Here is a 21,035-nt window from a genome sequence, read left to right as displayed (position 1 = left end):
AGGTTGAGGGTCTTAAGCCCATGCCCACAGTGACACACCTACTCCAACAAGGCCAACATCCTAATAGTGCCACTCCCTGAGCCAAGCATAAACAAACCATCACATTCCATTCCCTGGCCCCCATAGGCTTGTTCAAACACATGAGTCAATGGGGGTCATACCTAAACATAGCATAACAAAATATACTTTTAGTCCAATTTCCAAAGCCCCCACAGTTGACAGTCGTCTCATCAGTGTTAAAAGCCCAAAGTTCAAGGCCTCTTCTGAGATTCATCCAACTCATCATTCAACTGTAATCCCCAAAGCAAGACAGGAAACCAGCTGGGCATACTCCGAACTCTGCGTCTCCATGTCTGATATCAAAGTGGTCTTCAAATCTCCAACTCCTCCTTCATTTTTGTGGACTGTAACAAACTTCTTTCTCCTGGGCTGGTTCCACTTCCTATTGGTAGCAGTATCCTTAGCAGATAGCCCAGCTCTGGCATCTTGAACATCTTGGGGTCTCCAAGGCAACTTCAATATTAGAGTTTCTTGTTTCATTGTCTGGGATCCACACATGATCTACTGGGCTTTGCCCTCTGGAGCACTCTAAGCTCAGGTTGATCTGCTCCATTACTGCTGCTGTTCTTGGTGGTCATCCCATGTTACTGGCATCTCCATTATGCCTGGGTCTTCTGCTGCAACTAGGCTTCACCAATAGCCTCTCTTCATGGTGTCAAACCTCAACTCCTTTTCATGCCTCTTCAATCCTGGGTCGTCAACTACAACTAAGACTGTACCTTCACCAATGGCCTCCCACAGTGCCAAGCCTCAGCTGTTCTCCATGATGCCTTCATGCCTTCAAAACCAGTACCACCTGGGTGACTCTTACACATTACCAACTACAGCTGCAGCATGAGGTATAACCTTGGCTATCTCTAGAACACAGCTTCTTTGTGCTCTCAGAAAATGCTTCCCAGAGATTTCACCTCAGTGATGTTGGTCTCTTTTTAATCACGGTTAATTTCTTAGGTCCAGCTAACCAGCATCAATTGTCCCAGTAGTCACTTCTATTCTGGACTCTAAAGCCAGAGCTACATGGCTGAAGCTGCCGATTTCTGCTGCTTGCAGGAGCTGGAACATGGCCCCCTTGTTCTAGTACATTATTGGTAGCTTTCTGTTTCCCAAGTCCTTCACTGCCTAATTGTGGCTGATTGACCTTGAACTCAGAGATCTGCATGCCTGTCTCTGGGGATTAAAGGTGTGTACCACCATGTCTAGCTCTAAATTTAGCTGGGTAGGATCTTGCCCCAAAGTCCCACTCCCTTAATTTGTTATCTCCTTGAACACAGGATTTCGCTCCATTTCACTTTCTGGTGCCCCTTTAATACTCGGACCGTATATTTTATATTTTTCCTTTCTCAGCTTGCTATGCTTGTTCAAAATGCTCTTCAGGAGACTGAACCAGAGAACAAAGTCTCTGCTTAGCATTTCTGAGACTTCCTTTGTCAATGCAGTTAATCTGAGTCTCTTCATTTTAGCCTCAGGCAGACTCTTCAGACAAGACCAAAAAAAGTAGTCATATTTTCCACCAAAACACCACATATTGAAATTCTCTGTAGGCCACATATTGAAATTCTCCACTGAAATCTTTTGGGTCAGGCTTCCACAATTAAAATCACCCTCGGCAACAAGGTCTTCCAAACTCCTACTAGGATGGCCCACTAAGCTCCACTTAAAGCATTCTACTGCTTTCCAAATCCGAAGTCCCAAAATCCACGTATTGCCAAAGAACAACATGGTCAGGCCTATCACAGCAATACCCTAGTCCCTCGTACCAACTTCTGTCTTAGTTAGGGTTTTACTGCTGTGAACAGACACCATGACCAAAGCAATTCTTATAAAGAACAACATTTAATTAGGGATCGCTTACAGTTTCAGAGGTTCAGTCCACTATCAGAAAGGCAGGAACATGGCAGCATCTAGGCAGGCATGGTGCAAGAGGAGCTGAGAGTTCTACATCTTCATCTGAAGGCTGCTAGCAGAATACTGGTTTTAGGCAGCTAGGATGAGGGTCTTAAGCCCACGCCTACAGTGACGTGCCTACTCCAACTAGGCCACATCCCCTAATAGTGCCACTCTCTGAGCCACGCAAATATAAACAGTCACACCAAGCATATTTACTAAGAAACACTCTTTAGCATTTTATATTGGCTTTTAATTAGGCTCTAAACTATGAACCAACTCAGGATTTCAGAAAAGGACGGAGAATGGAGTTGTAACCAGCTGTGCAAATCCAACCAAGGGCAGTTGTTTCCAGTGACAACTTGAGTGACCTTGACTGAGGGGGTCTCTGATCTCATTTCCATGTGGCCAAGGATGCCCAACCATCCTTGGGAAACTGACAGTTCCATTAGTCAGTAAGTTAACGCAGCAAGACTGGATCTGCTTGGCATGTGTGCAGAAAATGATCTTTACCTTTCTTCACCTGAGGACCATACAGCACTTTGAGTCAGCAGTGAAACCCCAGATACAAAAGAATGGTTGTACTGGAGAAGAGATCTTGCTGTCAGCCCAAGAAATTTTACAGCATCTGTTCCAAGAGAACCTGTACATGGTGGCATTCCTTGCCTTCAAACTCCGTATGAAAACTCCAGCATTTGCAGGTTCCACCTTCAGCCGCACTTTCTGAAAACAGTACCCCTTGATGTGATTGCTTTTCAGCTACCGTCATTCCACTCTGTCTCCCTGCAGACAGGCTTCTTAAAGAGACCTAAGCCTGGAAATGGCTTGTGACACATTACCTAATCCTATAAAGAACAAGTGTCTCTTGTGCATATTAAATAGTAGATGGATTGAATTCTTGGCTTGACTCTTTGACAAGGTCAAAATCTTTCCAAATATAAGAAGCTATCCCTTCCTTGAGCACATGAATGAAATTCTCAAATAGAACCCAAGAATGTCTTAGGAATTATACTTTGGTTTATTGACATAGTTTAGATAATTTGCATTATTTAAAAATGGCAGTACAGTACACAGTATTACCTGAGTACTGAGGGGGAAAACTGAACTTCTAGGACTATGCTATGCTGATTGCAGCCTTCACGAAGAAATTGGAAAGATCCTGTGCTAGCAATTTAACAGCACACCTGAAAGTCCTAGAACAAAAAGAAGCAAACACACCCAAGAGAAGTAGACAGGAGGAAATAGTCAAACTCAGGGCTGAAACCAATCAATTAGAAATAAAGAGAACAATCTAAAGAATCAACAAAACCAAAAGCTGTTTTTTTGAAAAAAAAAATCAATGAAATAGATTAAACCCTGGTCAAACTAACTAAAAGGCACAGAGACAGCAAGCAAATTAACAAAATCAGAAATGAGAAGGAAGACAAAACAACAGACACTGAGGAATTTATTAGGTCTTACTTCAAAATCCTGTATTCTGCAAAGCTGGAAAATCTACATAAAATGGAACATTTTCTAGACAGATACCACTTAACAATGTTAAATCAAGATCAGGTAATATCTAAACGATCCTATAATACCTTAGGAAATAGTAGCAGTCATTAAAAGTCTCCCAACCAAAAAAATAAAATAAAATACCTTGTGTTGATTTCCAGCATTTACTCCAGCAAGATAACCCTTCTTCGTACTATCCCAGATTTAGATTCGTTTCAACATCCTCACGACTGGTTTGGCACAGGAGGAAATATTAGTTTAATACACAGGATGCCAAAAGTGTTAATATTTGAAACGGATATTTTATAATCTTAACAATGACTTCGGCTATCATTCGTATGTCATTCTTGAACTGCACTCTATTGATGGAAAGGGGTGCCATGAAAAATGCCTCCTGTAATATGGTCCTTGTAGTACAGTGTAGGACACTAAGGAGGAAGGGGGCAGCCATTCTCCCATTGCCTTGCTCAGCACGGCTGTTTGTAATCAGGCAAAACGTCTGTCTTTAGACCAGGTTGTACACATTGTCATACTTAAGGGTTTATTGCTGTGAAGAGACACCATGACCATGACACCTCTTATAAAGAAAAGCATTTAATTGGGGCTTACAGTTTCAGAGATTTAGTTCATTCTTGTCATGGCAGGGAGCATAGCTGCACGCAGGCAGACATGGTGCTGGAGAAAGAGCTTAGAGTTCTACATCTTGATCCAAAGGCAGCAAAAGGAGATTGTGTGCCACACTGGGTGTAGCTTGAGCAGTTGATCCCTTAAAACCTACCCCCACAGTGACACACTTCCTCCAACAAGGCTATACCTACTCTAAAAAGGCCACACCTCCTAGTAGTGTCACTCCCTGTGAGCCAAGAATTCAAACACAGGAGTGTTTGGGAGCCATTCCTATTCAAACTACCACAGCATCCTAAGGCTTCCCCATGAACATGGGGAGGATGACAGAGGAAGCTTAGGAATTTGAGGATAGCCTTAGCTATGTAGGTAAGGAATGGCTTCAGAAGAAGACGGTGATACTACCCCAAACACAGAGATGACCATGTTTCTGGGCTTTCAAAGCAAAGCACCAGCTCCTAGAATATAATTACTTTACAGGAGTAATATGCTGGTTCTGCCCCAACTCTTCCAGCCATTCTCTCTCATTCAGTTTCTATAGCACATTCAGCAATCTTTTATGGATTAATATTTTGTCTAATGAAATATGATTTCACCACATTGTTTTGGTTGTTTTTTCATTACCATGAGAAAGCACCATGGCCAAGGCAAATTATAGAAAAAGGCATTTAATGGGCACTGACAGTTTCAGAGGGTGAGTCCCTGACCATCATGGCAGGGAACATGGCAGCCGGGAGGTATGCTGTTGGAGCAGTAACTGAGAGCTTACATCTGACCAACAAGCATGAGGCAAAGAGAGCTTGCCGGGACTGGCATGGGCTTTTGGAACCTCGACACCCACCCATAATGATATACTTCCTCCAACAAAGTCATACCACCTAATCTTCCTTAACCGGGGAGCTATCATTTAAATATGTGAGCCTATGTGGGAGGGGGACATTCTCTTTCAAACCACCAAACACAGTTAATTTATAGTGAAGAATTCCCTGAGTTTTAATCTGGCAGCCATCATAATATTGTAAATCTGAAAATCAAAGCAAGCAAAAGAATCAGTATACTTTTCCAGCCTTTTCCATTTGTGTGTGTGTGTGTGTGTGTGTGTGTGTGTGTGTGTGTGTGTGTGTGTGACAGAGACAGAGAGGGAGAGAGAGAGAGAGAGAGAGAGAGAGAGAGAGAGAGAGAGAGAGCTAGTATCTCCAGCCAGCTTGTTCTATGGAACCTCTGTGCTCTCTAAGACTGATACCACAGGGACTGTCAAGCCACCATGCATTTTATAGTTAACACGGGTTCTGGGATCCGAACTCTGGACCTATAAACACCAGTCAGAATTACTATACTCATAAGAAGTCATTTATTAATAAAAGCTCAAATAATAGTGAGCTCAAGTTATTGGCTCTTAAAGACAAAGAGGAATTTGCCAGTGCTTGAAGCAAAGCAATAAAGTTATGTTTATTTCGGCTGACTGAAGAGGGAGCATTATAGCTTATCTTGGGCTTTTTAATCTGGTTCCAGAGAAAATCTAATCTTCTTGAAACTGGAAGGAGAGACTTTTGTTTATAAGAAATGTACGTAGAGTAGAAGATTGAAGAATTGGGACATTTGATTTAGAAAGAAAGACTGAAAGCATTTCTCATACAAAAGTGCTCATTCCTTCTAGCTTTGAAATGTGTAACAGCAGGTCAAGCACCTTGATTTTAATGAAATCAGTGGATGTATGGAGAATGTGCTCAAAGTGCAATTGAGAGAGATGGCTTGCAACATAGCCATGAGGTCCTCAGTGTGGCATTAAGCACCCACATAAAACTTTGGTGTGGCTGCATGTGCCAGTAATCCCAGAACTGGGGAGGCAGAGACAGGAGACTCCCTGGGGCTTGCTGGGCAGCAAGTCTAGCTGAATCAATGAACTCCAGGTTCAGTGAGAGACCTTGCTTTAATACTAAGAAGGAGAGTAATTGAGGAGCACACACACATCTCCAGATGTGCTAATATGAATGCACGCAGACACAAATTCACACACACAGAAGTTTGGTGCTGGAATGCCTCTGGCAGGGTTAGAGTTGACCTTTGATCTCTGCAAAGGTCCTTCTACAGTTTATACTATCACAACTCTGATCTAGACTCTGGTCAGGCAGTCAATAGGTCTTTCTTACTGCTACCAGCAATGTAAACAGCTCCATTCTACCCTCGAAGCTGCAGGCTCTCCGGAGAGCTGCTGGGAATTTGGGGGAGAAAATCGAGAGAGACTCATAGTTCCCCTTAGTTTATTCTGCGTTCTGTCCTATTCTCAGAGAGAAACCCAATTTGTGATGGTAACACGGCTTCCTTTCTGATCGGTTTGTGCCAGTTTATGTTGACAGTGACTCGCCTTTCCCCCCAGGGACTTTCTAAGAATAACCTCTTAACTTCCCCTGAAGAATAAGGCCTAAGAAATAAATATCCCTTATTGATAAACAAAAGAGGAAGCCAAACCCTACCGAAAAAAGAAAGGCTTTGCCTAGAGCCCTTCTAGCAACTTGCCAACTTCAACTGAGAAACCAAGCCGACTGCAGTGTTCATTATTCTTTGAGTACAAAATAGTAGTGACTAACTGACCTATAGAAGCTAGAACCACCCTATCTCCAAGTTCCCCCTCCTCTTTTCAGTGTGTTGGGGATTCTCAGGTACCGCCACGCTGTTCTGAATTTTCAAAGAACCTCCAGTGATCTGACCTCCCGGCATTTCTTCCCTTCCCAGGAATGATAGCCACACTTAACTACCTAAAACAAACAAGTGGACACGACCAGCACAGCTGAGATCTTGAAGGAACCTACTCATCTTATAGGCCTCCGATGACGTAGCTCTGAGGTAAGGAAACAGTGGGGTATTTAACTTCAGCAGGGGTAGACTACGAGAGACACTTTTCCCGAGTATCATGTCTGTGTGCAGCAGGACTCCAGGGAACAGGCCTTCAAAGTTGCCAACCATCTTCATGATCATGTAATCAACAAGGCACTGGGATGGAGACCATTCACCCTTCAGGTTGCTGACCTCACTATGATTTACATCACTAGAGATGCTTCAGAACCCGAAGGAGGAAGGCAATACTTTAAGCAGGAGGCAGAGAAATTAGAAGACCAGAGAAGGGAATGGGTGAGAATCAGGGTGGGAGGTTGGGTGTTCTAAACAAAGATGGCAACACAAAGGCTAGCTGTGGATAAATGGCACCAGAGCATTGCTTCAATGGGCACAAGATTTCAGATTCCTTTACTCATGTGTTTTCCCTGCTTCAGAAGGGTGGGGAAACCCACTCAGCTCGAGTAAGTCCATCTCTGCTACAGAAGGCTTTGGGACCATGGTTGGGGATGGTCTTAGCAGTGACCAGCTTTAGGTAGAGTCTGTTTACTTCTTGGAGGGCAATGCATGAAGAGAGGAGGAGAAGGTGCATGCTCAGAGTTCCACAGTTGAATCTACAGAAGGGGGGGCATTCTAAGAGTGAATCAATCAATGTAAGTCTTGAAAGAGTGAAGGTGAAAAGGCCTTAGCCTTGTTAGGCAGGGTGATTCATGGACCTAATCACGGTGCATGGCACACTAAGGCAGGAGGAGGTGAATTGTATGATAACTGACTTGTTAGTGAGTCCACCCCTCCGGTCTCTGTGGAAAGCAGAGTCATTGTTGTGCCGCAATAGTTACAGGTGGCCGGGGCTGAAGCCCAGCTCACCAAGGACACTTTAGTCTTTATCCTAGAGTCTGGTCTCCCTGGCTTCCACCGCTCTCGCCTCCCCCGTGTCACCCAGCCATTTCTGCAGCTGTTGTTGGTAAGGGGGATGATAAACACACGCATAGTTGAAGAATGACTAGATCACGTAGTTCTGCATTCGTGCCGCTGCTCTGTAAACTGGGCTGGAGTATTGAGAAACAGCCACGAGCCGCAGGACACATCTTTGCCCTTGGTTCGTATATATTGATATATTTTCCCAAGCTCCTCCTTGGTGGTCCCAGGACAGTAGTCCTTTCACAGGGCTGCCCATGGCTGAGCTAGCCTGCCAAGCCAATGACTCCTCCCTCTCTGCTTTCTCCCTTGGATTCCCACCCTAGGGGTAGGGGTGGGGGTGAGAGTGGGGGAGTTTGCCTTTCTTTTGTCTAAGGTGAAAAGTCAGGGTTTCCACATCTCAAAGGAGAACTTATTACGTGGTGAAAACAAGTTAATCCTGCTCTTCGCCTCCATTGATAAATCTTTTTACTTTTAAAAGATGGCGTCTCATAGATATCAGGCTAACCTCAGACACGCTGTGTTTAGTATTGATCCTCCGGCCTTCCCAATCTCCGCTGGTCTGTGCCACCAAGCCATTCTTCAATCTCATGCTTCTTTCGCCTGTCAGTGTTTCTTCTAGGAAAAGACAGACTGAGTGGAAGACACAATGCCATAGGCTCCATGCTCTCAAAACCTCCAGAAACCTCAACAAAACAACTGTTTCCTCCTCTTGCTTTACTTGGGCTGTGTCATGTCTCTTACTATGTGCACATCTGCATTGGTCCTGGTTTGCAATGAGGGTTTCTTCTCTCATTGGACTAGGCAAGCTGTGCCTGATGAATTTACTTCAAGGTCATTAACTAGAGAAAGACAGAGTCCCATTTTTCACAAATAGCAGTGGGCACGTCTTTCTTTCCTCCCTAACATCAGGTTGATTGGTTTCTTGCGGCCTTCTCCACTGTCCTTGGCTTACACAGCCCCTAGAAATATGTGACCAAGGTTCAGAGCCAAAAAAGTGAGACTACAGAGGATTCTCTGTGTTCAAGAAAGAATAGCTGGGAGCTGCCCTGGGAGGTCCTCTTCCTGTTACTGGCTTCATTCTGGTCATACTTCAATGCACACTCCCTCAAGGGGGCAAAGAACACTGTTCATCCCATACACACATTGGATTGGTTTAACTCCTCCTAGTCCCTTGTAACTGCCTGCTCTCTTTTCCCTTCTCTCCAGGTTCAACTAATTGCTTCTCTCTGGACCCCGAAACCATTGGCCTGTGCATGCCTGAGCCTGCCTCCTCCAGCAGCAGCAAGGTCTAGGGAGTGTTGGTCACTAGGCTCTATTTCTTTTTATAGATTATTAGCAGATCTTCAAAGCAACCATGGGCTTTGTGTTAGCCAATGGGAAGAAGAAGAGTGTGTCTTTTTAACTGTTGCCTCGTTAACCTGGTTCCTTGAAGGTAAACAAGGATAAAGTAGAGATATGTTAGGACCCTTGTAATATTGAGAATCACATAGGTATATGATTACCTACATCCATATTTTTGCATATTTAAACCTAGTAGATGTATTTTTGTTGTTTGATCTGACTTTTTCTTTTTTTTAAATTTTTTGAGATAGTCCTTAGGCTAACCTCAAAATTGCTAGATAGTTGAGGAATGTTTCAAATTTCTGATGCTAGTATTCTAAGTGAGAGCCACCATACCCAGACCTAACAGATACATTCTTGAAAATTATATTTATATATATACACATATATATATACACACACATACATACACACACATATATATGTAAATGTATACACACACATATTAAAAAACAGGGTTGTAAATAAATAGTGCCTCTCTCTGCTTAGCTTTTACCAAAACAAGTCCATACCAAGGGATCGAGTTTGCTTATGGAGAGGGCAGTCTAGATCGTGACAAATGCCATACACACGCACACACAATGAGTGCCTCGGAGGCCAAGGCTTGTGACCGTATCTCTGCCGACTCCCTCATAATGTTCATTACACGGTCCCACCCTGGGCTGAACTCCATGCTCCCTTTCCAGCTGGCAGAGTTCATCCTGTTAGTAGTGACTCAGTATGACTTCATTTATTTCAAGGCTTTGAGTCAATAGCAAGACCCACATTCCCCAAGGCATTATTTGCACAACTGGAGGCAGAAATGAACACCCAGTAACACGGAGGGCACCTGTATCCTTAGAGAATCACCTGGTCTGGGCTTGCTCTTTGGGTAACACCTCTATCCACCCAAACAGCCTCCTTTCCACACGGGCCAGGATGAACAAACAAGAATCTGAAGTGCTCTGTGTTCTTTTGTGTGTGACTGGGTCTTTCCTCTCTAGAACTTTCCGAGTTGCCCGCACAAAGGGCCCTTCCCTATCCAGAGTTGCTATACCCCTTTCTCATGGTGCCACTTAGCCAAATGCTACGATGAGAAAACTGTGGGCTCTTTTGTCTGTGTTCTTTGTTTCAGAGCAAAACCAAACTGTTGTATTGAGAGCCAGTTGCAAGAGTCCCTCTCAGCATGAAGCCCAGGAACCAGCTTAGAACTGAAGTCATTGTTTGCTCTGAGCGTCACTGAAACACTTCAAGTTTGCACGTATTCTCATCTCAAAGTTTTACGGGAGTAATAAAGGTGGTTTATTACCACAGATATGCTTTCAGACTGATAATATGGCCCCTGATCCATCTGACCCTGTGGACGGGGAGTGTCCCTACATCTGTTCTGTAGGGTCACCCAGGCTGTGCCCTTAGATTCTTACTCAGACTTGGAAACGATGCCCCAGTCACGAGTCACACATCAGCCCTTGGTACAAGGTTAATGCAGCGGGGATCACAAACTCTGGGTCCTTCCAACAGGCAAGGGTGTGACATTATGGCTAAACCTCACTTTATTGCAGCCGTCTACAGTGCTTCCTGCTCTCCAGGAGGATGAATGCCTGGGAGTTCCCCCTGAAAAGTTCCGTGATCCATGCCTCAGTCCATGTGCCCCTTGAGCCCGCTGTGTTTAAAGAACCATCCTCCAAGTAGGTAGCGCTGAGCTGAGCACGGCCCATTGCAGCATAGGGAGAACCACAGCACATCTGTCCAGACGGGCAGACCCCATGCTTCCCGAACATCAAATGCCAGCGAGAATGTAGAAGACAAAGGGGTCTTTGTGCATGGTTGGATGGAAGGAAACGGGTGTCGCCATTATGAAAAAAAAATGGTATGCAGATGCTTCAAAAAATTGAAAACAGAGTTAGCATATGATAGAGTAATCCTACTACTGGATATCTGTCCAAAGGAAGTGAACTTAGCATGTCAAAAGTTATCTGTATCCTCCTTGTCCCTGCTGCACTGTTGGCAACAGAAAGATCTGGAAACAACTGGTATATTTGCTGATAAATGACGTGACGAGGAATACACACATACATACAACGCATACTCACCCAGACTATTACTCAGCCTTAAATAGTTCCTCAGTCACCTGTGACAACATAGGCAAAACCAGGGAGTGTTACACTGGGTCATATAAGCCAGTGGCAATAAAACAAAGAGTCCCACAATGCCGTTTTAGATGTAGCACCTAAAAACACGGAGTAGATGGGGCTTGTAAGGGAGGAGGGGATTAAGTCTCAAAGGACACAAAGCTGTAGACAAGATGAATAAGTTCAAGGGATTTCTTTTGTATATCATGGTGGCTATGGTTAGCAGTAAAGGAATATAGTCCTAAAAGTCGCTGAGAGAGTTGATGTTAAGAGTCCTATGGACAAAAGGATCAGTATACTAGCTCAAGGTAATGGGTACAGTATTTGATTGAACTAGTAACTTGATTGAACTGTTCTTTCAAAGCACCATATGCTATACCACGAACATACACTACATACTTCTTTCTCACTGGGAAGATAGATGAAACAGTTGGCTGCAAACCCAGCAACCAACACCAGCAGCTGGGACAGATGTGAGGAGGGAATAATAGTAACAGGTGTTATTATGACAAGTTAATGGTTTGCTTGTATTTGTGTTCATCTCTATGAACCGGGAGCTGAGACATTCTTTGGAGTCAAGCAAGGTTGCTCAAAACTAAGCCTTGTTTGTCCTAATCTAGTGATGCAAGGGGCCCATGGGGAAGGTGTTGACTTTGCTGATGTACCCCATCGAAGAAAATGGGAACTAGAGGTCAGAAGTACAAATCCCACCTCCACCTGTGTCAACAGGAAGGTCCCACAATTCCTACTTTATAATGTTTTAGCCCTAAGACATACCAACAGATATATATTCTGTATTCATGCAATACTGTCATGAATTCAAAATGTCAACCAACACACGAGATGTGAAAGCGGAAGACGCATCTTAGCCACCTAAATTCTGCATATGTAAATAGAGATGAGGAAATCCATCAAGAAGTCCAAGAAAGAAATGGGTCTTCCCCATGCCTCCAGTTGCATATGTAGCAGAGGATGGCCTTGTTGGGCACCAATAGGAGAAGAAGCCCTTGGTCCTGCCGAGGCTCCACCCCACAGTGTAGGGGAATGTCAGGGTGGGGAGGCGGGAAGGGGTGGTTGGGTGGGGGAACACTCTCATACAAGAAAGGGGAGGGGAGATGGGATAGGGAGTTTATGGACTGGAAACTGGGAAAGGGGATAACATTTGAAATGTAAATAAAAATATCCAATTAAAAATAAAAACACCAGTGCAAAGCATTGGTTACCTATATGTTAACTGTTAAAAAAGAAAGAAAGGGGTCTTCATTCATGAAAATGCTAATGTCACAGATACTTCTTTTTCTTGAAGCATGATGCAATTTTGTTATCATTGATGTTCTACTTAAGCAGCATTCATCCCGTGCTAGCCCAAGTTATCACACACTGTCTTCTTGTAACCAGGATACAAACACTTATGCTGTGGCCACAATTGAGAATTGTGAAGAATTGAGACTTTAAGGTGGTCTTTATTCAGAGAACTTTGATCTGAGACGTCGGTGGATTAACACCCCATGCGAAGTCTATCACAACCTCATCTCCAACTCTCCAGGCAGCTGATTATTCAGGGAAGGGTAAATGACAGTCATTCTGGAGTTTGGTCTTGCCCCTCTGGCTAGGTGGCCAAGCATTCCTAAGGTGGGTGTTATCTGTTGCTCTCATCCTCCTCCTTTAACCTGGGTGTCTTGGCTTGGACACTTCTAGGAAGTACGATCTGTCCTGTGGCTGGAGAGTAACTCAGAACGACTAAACTGTTAACTGTGATGTGCTGAGGTTTTGGTAACATGTGCATGCACGTTCCTCTTGCAACATGGAAAATAAATGGTCCTTATCATATGCGATATAAAAGCTCCCCCCCCGCCCCCATCAACCTTTCCTAATTTAAAACAAGTCTTTGAGAACAAGGATCGATTGAATGCTTAGGTTACAGGGTCTGATTGGCTAACTTGTTAAAATCTTGCCAAATGCCAGCTTGCCAGGCCTCATTGAACGTGAAGATCTTGCCTTGTCTAGAGGTCTCTCATGCTGCACAGACACTAAGTACATGGTACTGGGAGGCGCCAAGAGTGGGCTCCTATTTTTTCCCTTGGGAAAACAAAGTCATAACCATCACTAGACATGCAAGGGGAACCGGTCAGGGTAACGGCCCTTGGCAGAGCACAATGAGTGTGTACCGGAAGGAGGGGCTGAAGGGCTTAGAGAGAAGCTCAATAAAGTGCAAAGATGAATAGTTCAAAGTCTGAATATGTGGCTGTAGGATCTGGGAAACCCTTAATGTCAGGACGGAAGATAGACTCATTGCAGAGGCTCTGACTTAAACAAGCGCACGCATCACCACAGAACAAGGAAGTTCTGAGACTCTGGCAGGAACCTAAATGTGGATCATTTGGGTCTGCAGACTAGAGCAGTGGCAAGGCCCAGAGGGAGCTAGTGGAGGGCAAGGATACTTCCTGTCATCTCTGGCCCTGACACCTACAACGGAAGCTGCCAGAAGAGCCTGTGCCTCTGCTGACACCACTCAGACCTTGGCAGTGACTGAAACACCTCAGAAGGTTTTGTGGAACCAATGTGAGCTGAGCTAAGAATGGCTACTTGTGTAGAGAATGAGAGGGTGGAGACTAGAGTCTCCATTGTACTAAAGGTCAACATTCATGAGTGAGAGGAAAAAAAAAAAAAGAGGAGGCATTTGGGGACAGGGAAGTGGTAAGGGAAGACATTACCGGGGATGCTGCCAGCTAGGCTGCAGAAAGCAGGATTCCTGAGGCGGTGAGGAGAAGGGGCATCTGTATTTAGATCTTCAGGGGGAGGGTGGAAAAGGAGCACAGGAAGAAGATACAGAGAGGGGCAGGGACTAGTCCTGAGGGGCGACAGCATATGCTTGGGGTCCTCAATACCAGCACTTGTGGCATTGATAAAAACAACTGAACTTTCCCCATCACAGTGTTGGCCCATCTTAGTTTTGGGAATTAGAACAGATAAGGGAAGAGTCTATCTTGGGTGTCAAAGCTGGTGCTATGTAACCTTGCTGGTTCCTGATGAACTTCTCAGGCCCAGGGGGAGAAGAATGCAGCTCGCTGTGCCGTGATTCCATCTGCCTTTCCATCTACCTGCTTCATCCTCTGTCCTCTGCTTGTGGCTTCCATGTTCTCTTTGGCTTCTGTGGGTAGCCAGCCAGTGCAAGCCTCCAGCAGGAGCAGAGAGAGACCGGAAGGAAAGAAGCTAGGGATTTCCTCTCTGCCTTGTGCCCTCTTCTCTCTTTCCAATTATACTGTGTGGTGTGTGTGTGTGTGTGTGTGACAGAGGGGACGCTGGTTAGAGACTATACTCAGCACCCGGCATACAGTGAGCAACATCTCCTACTTCCTTCACCATTTTTGAGACAATGTCTTTACACAGTGCAGGCTGGACTTAGAATCGCCATCCTCTTGCTTCTGCCTCCTGAGAGCTGGGATGGCAGGTTTGTGTCTGGCTGGATCTCACCTGAGTCAGTTGCTATAACTGCCCAGCCCTCACTTGTCTTAAGTACTGACAATCCTCTTCCCATTCTTGCCTAGGTTAGAAGCAGCTTCCATTAGTTGCTAACCCCTGGGTGCCCTAACACCCCTGTGTCCCCACCTTAACTGTCTACAGAAAATCCGATTCCCTGCAGGGTCTGTGTAGGTGATGCCATTATGCAGGTGAAGGTAGGTACACGATAGAACAAGGCCTGTCATTGATGAGAAGGAAGGATGGGCAGGAGAAAAGTTTTAGAAAGGCAGAGGAGGCTGGAGCAAGGAGGAGGAAGCAGGGAGAACATGGCAGCGGATGTTAAGATTCCTCTCTGCACATAATACAGGTTGTTACGACTATTCTTAAGGGACAGATGTGCCCAGGATTTTGTGATGGCTAGATGGACAAATTACATCTTCTCAGTTGGATCAGAGGATCAGAGGTGGCTGTGTGCACCAGGCCCATCACAGAATTGGGATGTGTATGCATGGTGTGGTGGAAACCAGCCAAGAGAGCTGGGAGTGAAGGTGGGCGGCCTGACAGGGTGCCATGTTGGAATGGCTCGCAGACAACGGGTCAGCGTGGAGCCGCTGAGATAAATTAGCGCTAGTTCCAGTGGCTCGCTGGAGCCAGAACTTGCGAGAGAGCATGACTGCCAGGGTACGAGCTGAACTGGTCTGCCCTTTTTTATTTTTACCCCAGCAGGTCTAGAGTACTAACAGTTTGCCACATGCTACTCTGCACAGGCTCATCGGATCCTTCTCACACTTTATGCTTTTCTGATAAGACTGAGGCACGGAAAAGTTAAGATGCTTATCCAGAGTCACACAGGAAATGCCAGAATTGAGACTCGGAGCTAGGCAGAGCATCTAACTACTGGTTCAACCTGTCCCTCCCTAACCTGAGGTCATGCTCCTGAAGCAACAGGAAGAAGAGTACAAGACCCGAGATCCCTAAACGCACACCAGGTCAATATGCTAAGCTTATTTGTAGGAGAGACTCGGATCTGGTTAATCTAATGTTATGCACATTTCTAGCAGGTTATCATTTTCATATTTCCAGTAGTTCCCAGACTGAACTTCTCAACAGAAACAACTAAGGAGGTTTATGGTATATGAGTGTCCAGGCAGTAACCCCATAATGGTAGAGCCACAGCTCGGGGGATGTGATCCAGGTACACATAATCCCTAGGGGATTTTATCTTACTGCCACAATTGCGAACCACTGTTCTAGTTCACAGTGGCAATTGCTAGAAGGTAGAGATGACAGATGGATATGTCTGGGCCTATAAGCAGAGTCCTGGCTATATACAAGGAGGATAAAGAGAGGAGCTTGCAGAGTTTATGTAAGATCTGAAAATGACATTAAATAAAGTAGCCATGATCAGGGATCATTTAATGCTTGGGCAAACCACTGCTAGGTCTGTGGACGCCTTACCATTAATTATTACACTGTAGCCATTGTCCTGAGTCACTAAAATAAATGGAATGATTGTCCATGTGCTTTACTGAGGTAAAGGAAACATATGTCCTTTACACAGTTTGTTTTTCCTGGAAGATTACATCATTCAAGTTATTCCCCCACACCCACCTTTTAAAAAAAAACAGTGTCTTACTGTGGAATCCAGGCTGGCCTTGAACTTCCCACTACTCCTACCTCTGTTTTCTGGGTACTAGATACAATGATGGATTTTCAGATGACAGCAAATATTTGTAAAACACTTGCACCTGGCAACCTTCTGCAGAACTGAAGTTTCTTCACCCCTGATTCATGGACTCAGATGACATTTTCATCCTTTCCAGACAGATGGGAGCTTCTCAGGTCATGACAGTGGGAGAGGATGAGCCAGTGGCTTGTCGTCTTGGGAGAGCTCCCCAGCACCGTTAAGGAAGGCGTCGCGGATGTGAGTATGGGCCGTGAACTCCCTGTTGTTATTGTTGGGTTTTCCTTTTGGCCTGGGATGGACTGCTCCAGACAGCAGACCAAACAACTTTTCTTTCCCTCTTGTGTTTCTCTAGCTCAGTCTTCTTGTTTATATGCTTGCTAAGCAAGCTGATGGTGTGAGGTGAAAATGGCTGACAGACCGCCATGGAGGGCTGCTCACCACTCCATCTACTATGAGCTCAGAACAAAGGGCATCACACAACGGGAAATTGAACAGTCATGTCTGATACCAATAAAGATACTGCTTTATCCTCGTCCCCAAGAACTTCTACTCCTGCAAATGCCTTTTCTCCTGTACTCCTGCGGACTCCTTACCTTTGAGAACAAAGACATTGGCTGGGTCTACAATGGGGTCAGGGGTGGGCATTGAGGAGGAATCGGGAGTCTGTGCTTTGTGGAAGGCTTCAGTAAGTTCTGAGTGACAGACCAGCTGAGCCTGGTTTCGAACCTTGTTTTTTTGTGAGTATCTGGGACCAGATCATACAAGAAAAGTTCTCAGACACCAGAGGTAGCCAGTCTTGGAGTCCTCTGACTCCTCCTGCTTGATGTAGTAGTGAGGCCTCTGGAAACAGTCTTTAGGGTCAAGTCATCATCTAAGAGAATCAGGCTTTTTGATTTCAGGAGTAGTAAGTGGGAAATAATTAAAGCAGCCTTCTTTCAGCCTTCTTCAGACCCCCAGACCTCACGATGCAGCGAGTAAATAAAGGAACCAGTTGTAAAGCTGAACACCTTGATTTGTCCTTCATGATGGAATCCCTCAGTGGCTACCCCTCAGAATCCAAAGAATAGCATTTCCTTCTGGAAAATAATGGCCAAGGGATGAGAGACATACCTGAAGCTTTTACCTGAGTGGCCCAGTCTGCTTAGTTAGCCAAAATATGTCTACTTTCTTGCCTAAGGTGCTATTGATAAAAAATCAGCTGCTCTTGCTAATATTTATTAGTTGCTATTACATACGTAACTGGAATTGTTCTGAGTGCCTCTTGAGTTTATCTTTACAGAGGCCTTTCAGGGGCTGCCAGGATGCTCTGCTGACCAGAAAACTTGAATTTTAGAGAGACTGCATCTTCTAAGTATGAGATGCATCAGCGTTGGGATTGGACCAAGGTGCCTGAGCTCATGACCTCGATCTTTCTTTTTGCTATCAGAACTTTGGGGAAACAGGCACACTGTCCCCTCCTTCCTGTCTTCATAGTGCACGGCTGAAGGAAGACCAAGGGTCTGGGCCTTCAGTTCCTTTAGAGGAGGATTCTCCCCACCCTCTCTTCCCATGCTCAAGTCTCTTAAGATTTCTCTGGGAGATCCACCAACCTCTGCCTCCCAAGTGCCAAGATTAAAGGCCTGTACCACCACTGTTCCTCAAGAGTTCTCTATTCATGGAAAACCATACAATGTTAGAGACCAAAAACAAAAAAAGGGGGGGGGGAGGAAATGGTGACACACAATGCATTCAAGAACCAGAAGACTCAATACTGGTAAAGTCCACAACATTTCTCCCAAGCAAGATCCTAATGCAATCTTTTGGTAGAAATTGAAAGACGTTTTTATTTCACATGCAAATATAAACAAACCCAGACTAACAAAACCAAAACGCAACAAGCTAAAAGCAAGACACTTTACAGAAAAGCTCAGAGGAATGCTATGACTTAGTGTCAGGACTCACAAAGTCATACTCTTCACAAGTGTAGACCCTTATAGACAAGGGGGTCAATACAACAGGGTTGTCACCCACATATACATGAATAACTGACTTGACAAAGAAGCAAAGAAAACCAAGTGGAGGGACAGTCCTTTCAACCAATGCTGTCAGAACAATAGACTACCCACATAGGAAGAGATGGACCTTAGTCCATGTCTTCCATCAAATAAATAGCAAGCTATAAGTGTAAAGTTTAAACTATAATCTATGGGAGAAAACGTCTGTGACTTTATATTAGACAAAGGGTATTTGCATCAAATACACAACCCATAAAATAATGAATAGATTTTCATCCACAATAAAACACTGGTTACTCTGAACACATTGTTAACAAAATTATAAAGCAAGGTAGGTTTTGGAAGAAACAGACCATAGCACATCAGTTTGACCAAGTGAGGATGGATAAGAAACTCAATCTTAGAAATAAGAAAGCAGGGGGTTGGGGATTTAGCTCAGTGGTAGAGCGCTTGCCTAGGAAGCGCAAGGCCCTGGGTTCGGTCCCCAGCTCCGAAAAAAAGAACCAAAGAAATAAGAAAGCAATCCTGTTCAAATGGGAAAATACTTGAACAGATACTTTATGAGAGAACACAAGGCGTGGGTGTCTAGGGAGATGGCTCAGTTGGGAAAGTGTTTGCTGTACAAGCGTAAGGACCTGAGTTTGAATCCCTTAGTACCCAAGTACAAAATCTGGGCACAGCGTCATGGACAGACATGTAATCTAGAGCTGGAGAGGTACAGTCATGAAGATTACTGGAGCATGCTGTCCAGTCAGCCCAGCCTGCTGGGTCAGTGAACCCCAGGGCAGTGAGTGATACTATCTCACAAACAAAGATAGTCACTGAGGAACACACACAGTATTGACCTTTGGCCTCCACAGTCATGTGCACACCTTGCCCCCCAAAGAGAATTGGGGTGACCAAAACTCACATGAAAAGATGTTTTAATATCTGTAGTCACAAATAAAATTCCGAAAATGTCACTCCACCCCTCTATGAGAATGGCTAAAGTTAAAGGAAAATTCTGACTATACCAAGTGTTGACAAAGATGTAGAGAAACCAGAACACTTACATATTACTGATGGGGGTGCTGTTTGGCAGTTTCTTAGAAAGTCAGGAGTGGACCACATGCATGGCCTATTCCCATGCCACATATTACTTGGGAGAAAAGAAGGTGTATTTCCCTACAACTGTTTTAACATAAATATTTAAAGGATTTTATTTCTAACTGCCCCAAGCTGAGAACAAGTCAAGTTTTCTTCAAATATAAGCAGGTGAATTGTGGTCCACTCAGAAGGAATACTATGCAGCAACAGTAAGAAGGAATGGATGACTGATAAAACATGCTTAAACATGCTTAAACATGGATAGAAATCAAGTGAAGTATGTTGAGTGAAAGAAGCCAGAATGTATATAGGTACATACCTCCATGAACATGTATATACACCAAGTATATGCATACACACACACACACAAACACACACACAAACACATACACATAAACACACACAAATATGCACACATAAACACACACATACAAAAGCCAGCATATCTTTGATTTTTTCACACATTTCTAGAAAATCCTAAAAATTAAAGAAATAGGTGGCCCATGGAAGGTGGGAGGAGTCAGGAGGTAGGGCTAAAAAAGGAAACTTGAGGAATTGATGGAGTTGTTCATTGTCCAGGGAGAAGGGCCAGCTTCATCACTGTTGACATATGTTACCATATGAAAGTGGAGCCTTCTGTCCACTTATTTTGTACACACCCTTTATGCTTCAATAGATCTCTTTAAAGAGACCAAGCAATTCATGTTGGTACACAGGTTTGTATGTCACAATCTGGTATAACTAGGGCTCAGAATCCCAGACACATAACTAAAGCTATTTTTCTTAATTCGTGGATGATAATTTTTGAGAATTTCATGCATGATTATACTGCATATACATGATTTCCACCCTCCCTTTCCCTACTATAACACCTCTCATCCCTCTACCATATCTTTGTTGTTATGGTTGTTATTGTTGTCACTGTGAGCCTGGCCTTTAATAGCTGAGCCATCTCTCCATCCCAATGGTCTATGTTTTAACTATTTGTTCCTATTTATGGGGGTAGTGTGAGGCTTCAGGACAAGTATGCAAATGGGTCACAGTCCAATCAGCATAATGGGCTTGCTCATGTCAAACACTTAGCAATGTGCTTGGCCCATCCAAAAATTGTCTCTATCAGGTTTGCTTTTTCTTTGATTAGTTATAAGATTACAGTTCCCTACTGTGCTGTAGACCCTTATGCTATCCTTCCTTTCCCAACCCGTCAACCATCCTTACTCCATCTCTCCTCTCTAGACTCTAGCCCTTCCAAGCCTCTACTGACCAGTGTTCTACTTTATGTCTGTGAGATCAGCTTCTTTGGCTCACTCCTGAGTGTGAAAGGTGCAGTTGGTGTCTTCAGGCCTGCCTCGTTTCACCCCACGCCTGGCTTGTTTCGCTTTATACGTTATCTTGTTCTATTCCTAAGGTTGCCATTGACAGTATTTTATGCATTTCTGTGGTACAGCAGTATTCCTCTGTGTGCGTCAGGGCATAGCATTCCCCACTCCCCATCCCCTAATTTTTATCCACTGTCTTATGTATTCCTATCTGAGATTC

The 21,035-nt window shown here is 44.3% G+C and overlaps 1 protein-coding gene and 2 long non-coding RNA genes across 13 annotated transcripts in view; 2 read left to right on the top strand and 1 right to left on the bottom strand.

Annotated features, from left to right (window-relative positions):
- The window catches only part of LOC102548345 (uncharacterized), a 31,293-nt gene extending 20,845 nt beyond the window's left edge, over positions 1-10,448 (top strand). For 9 of the 10 annotated variants that reach the window (XR_010059445.1, XR_010059437.1, XR_010059442.1 and 6 more), the window contains 3 exons: positions 6,796-6,906; positions 9,022-9,247; positions 10,271-10,448. This is a non-coding gene — a long non-coding RNA (uncharacterized LOC102548345). The remainder of the gene's footprint in view (positions 1-6,795; positions 6,907-9,021; positions 9,248-10,270) is intronic. The other variant, XR_010059444.1, reaches the window with a different exon arrangement.
- Nedd9 (neural precursor cell expressed, developmentally down-regulated 9) overlaps positions 1-21,035 on the bottom strand; it is a 178,250-nt gene that overhangs the window by 83,328 nt on the left and 73,887 nt on the right. The gene's annotated exons all lie outside the window — the stretch shown is intronic.
- Positions 12,373-16,959, top strand: LOC134482836 (uncharacterized). 2 transcript variants are annotated; one of them, XR_010059447.1, is made up of 3 exons: positions 12,373-12,899; positions 16,553-16,653; positions 16,769-16,959. It is a non-coding gene; the product is annotated as an uncharacterized LOC134482836 (long non-coding RNA). The 2 variants fall into 2 exon arrangements; XR_010059446.1 differs by having other exon boundaries at positions 12,373-16,653.

Source organism: Rattus norvegicus, chromosome 17 (genome assembly GCF_036323735.1).
Source record: "Rattus norvegicus strain BN/NHsdMcwi chromosome 17, GRCr8, whole genome shotgun sequence".
NCBI lineage: Eukaryota > Metazoa > Chordata > Mammalia > Rodentia > Muridae > Rattus > Rattus norvegicus.
Note: the sequence above shows the minus strand (reverse complement) of the source record. Positions and strands in the feature narration are given on the sequence as shown.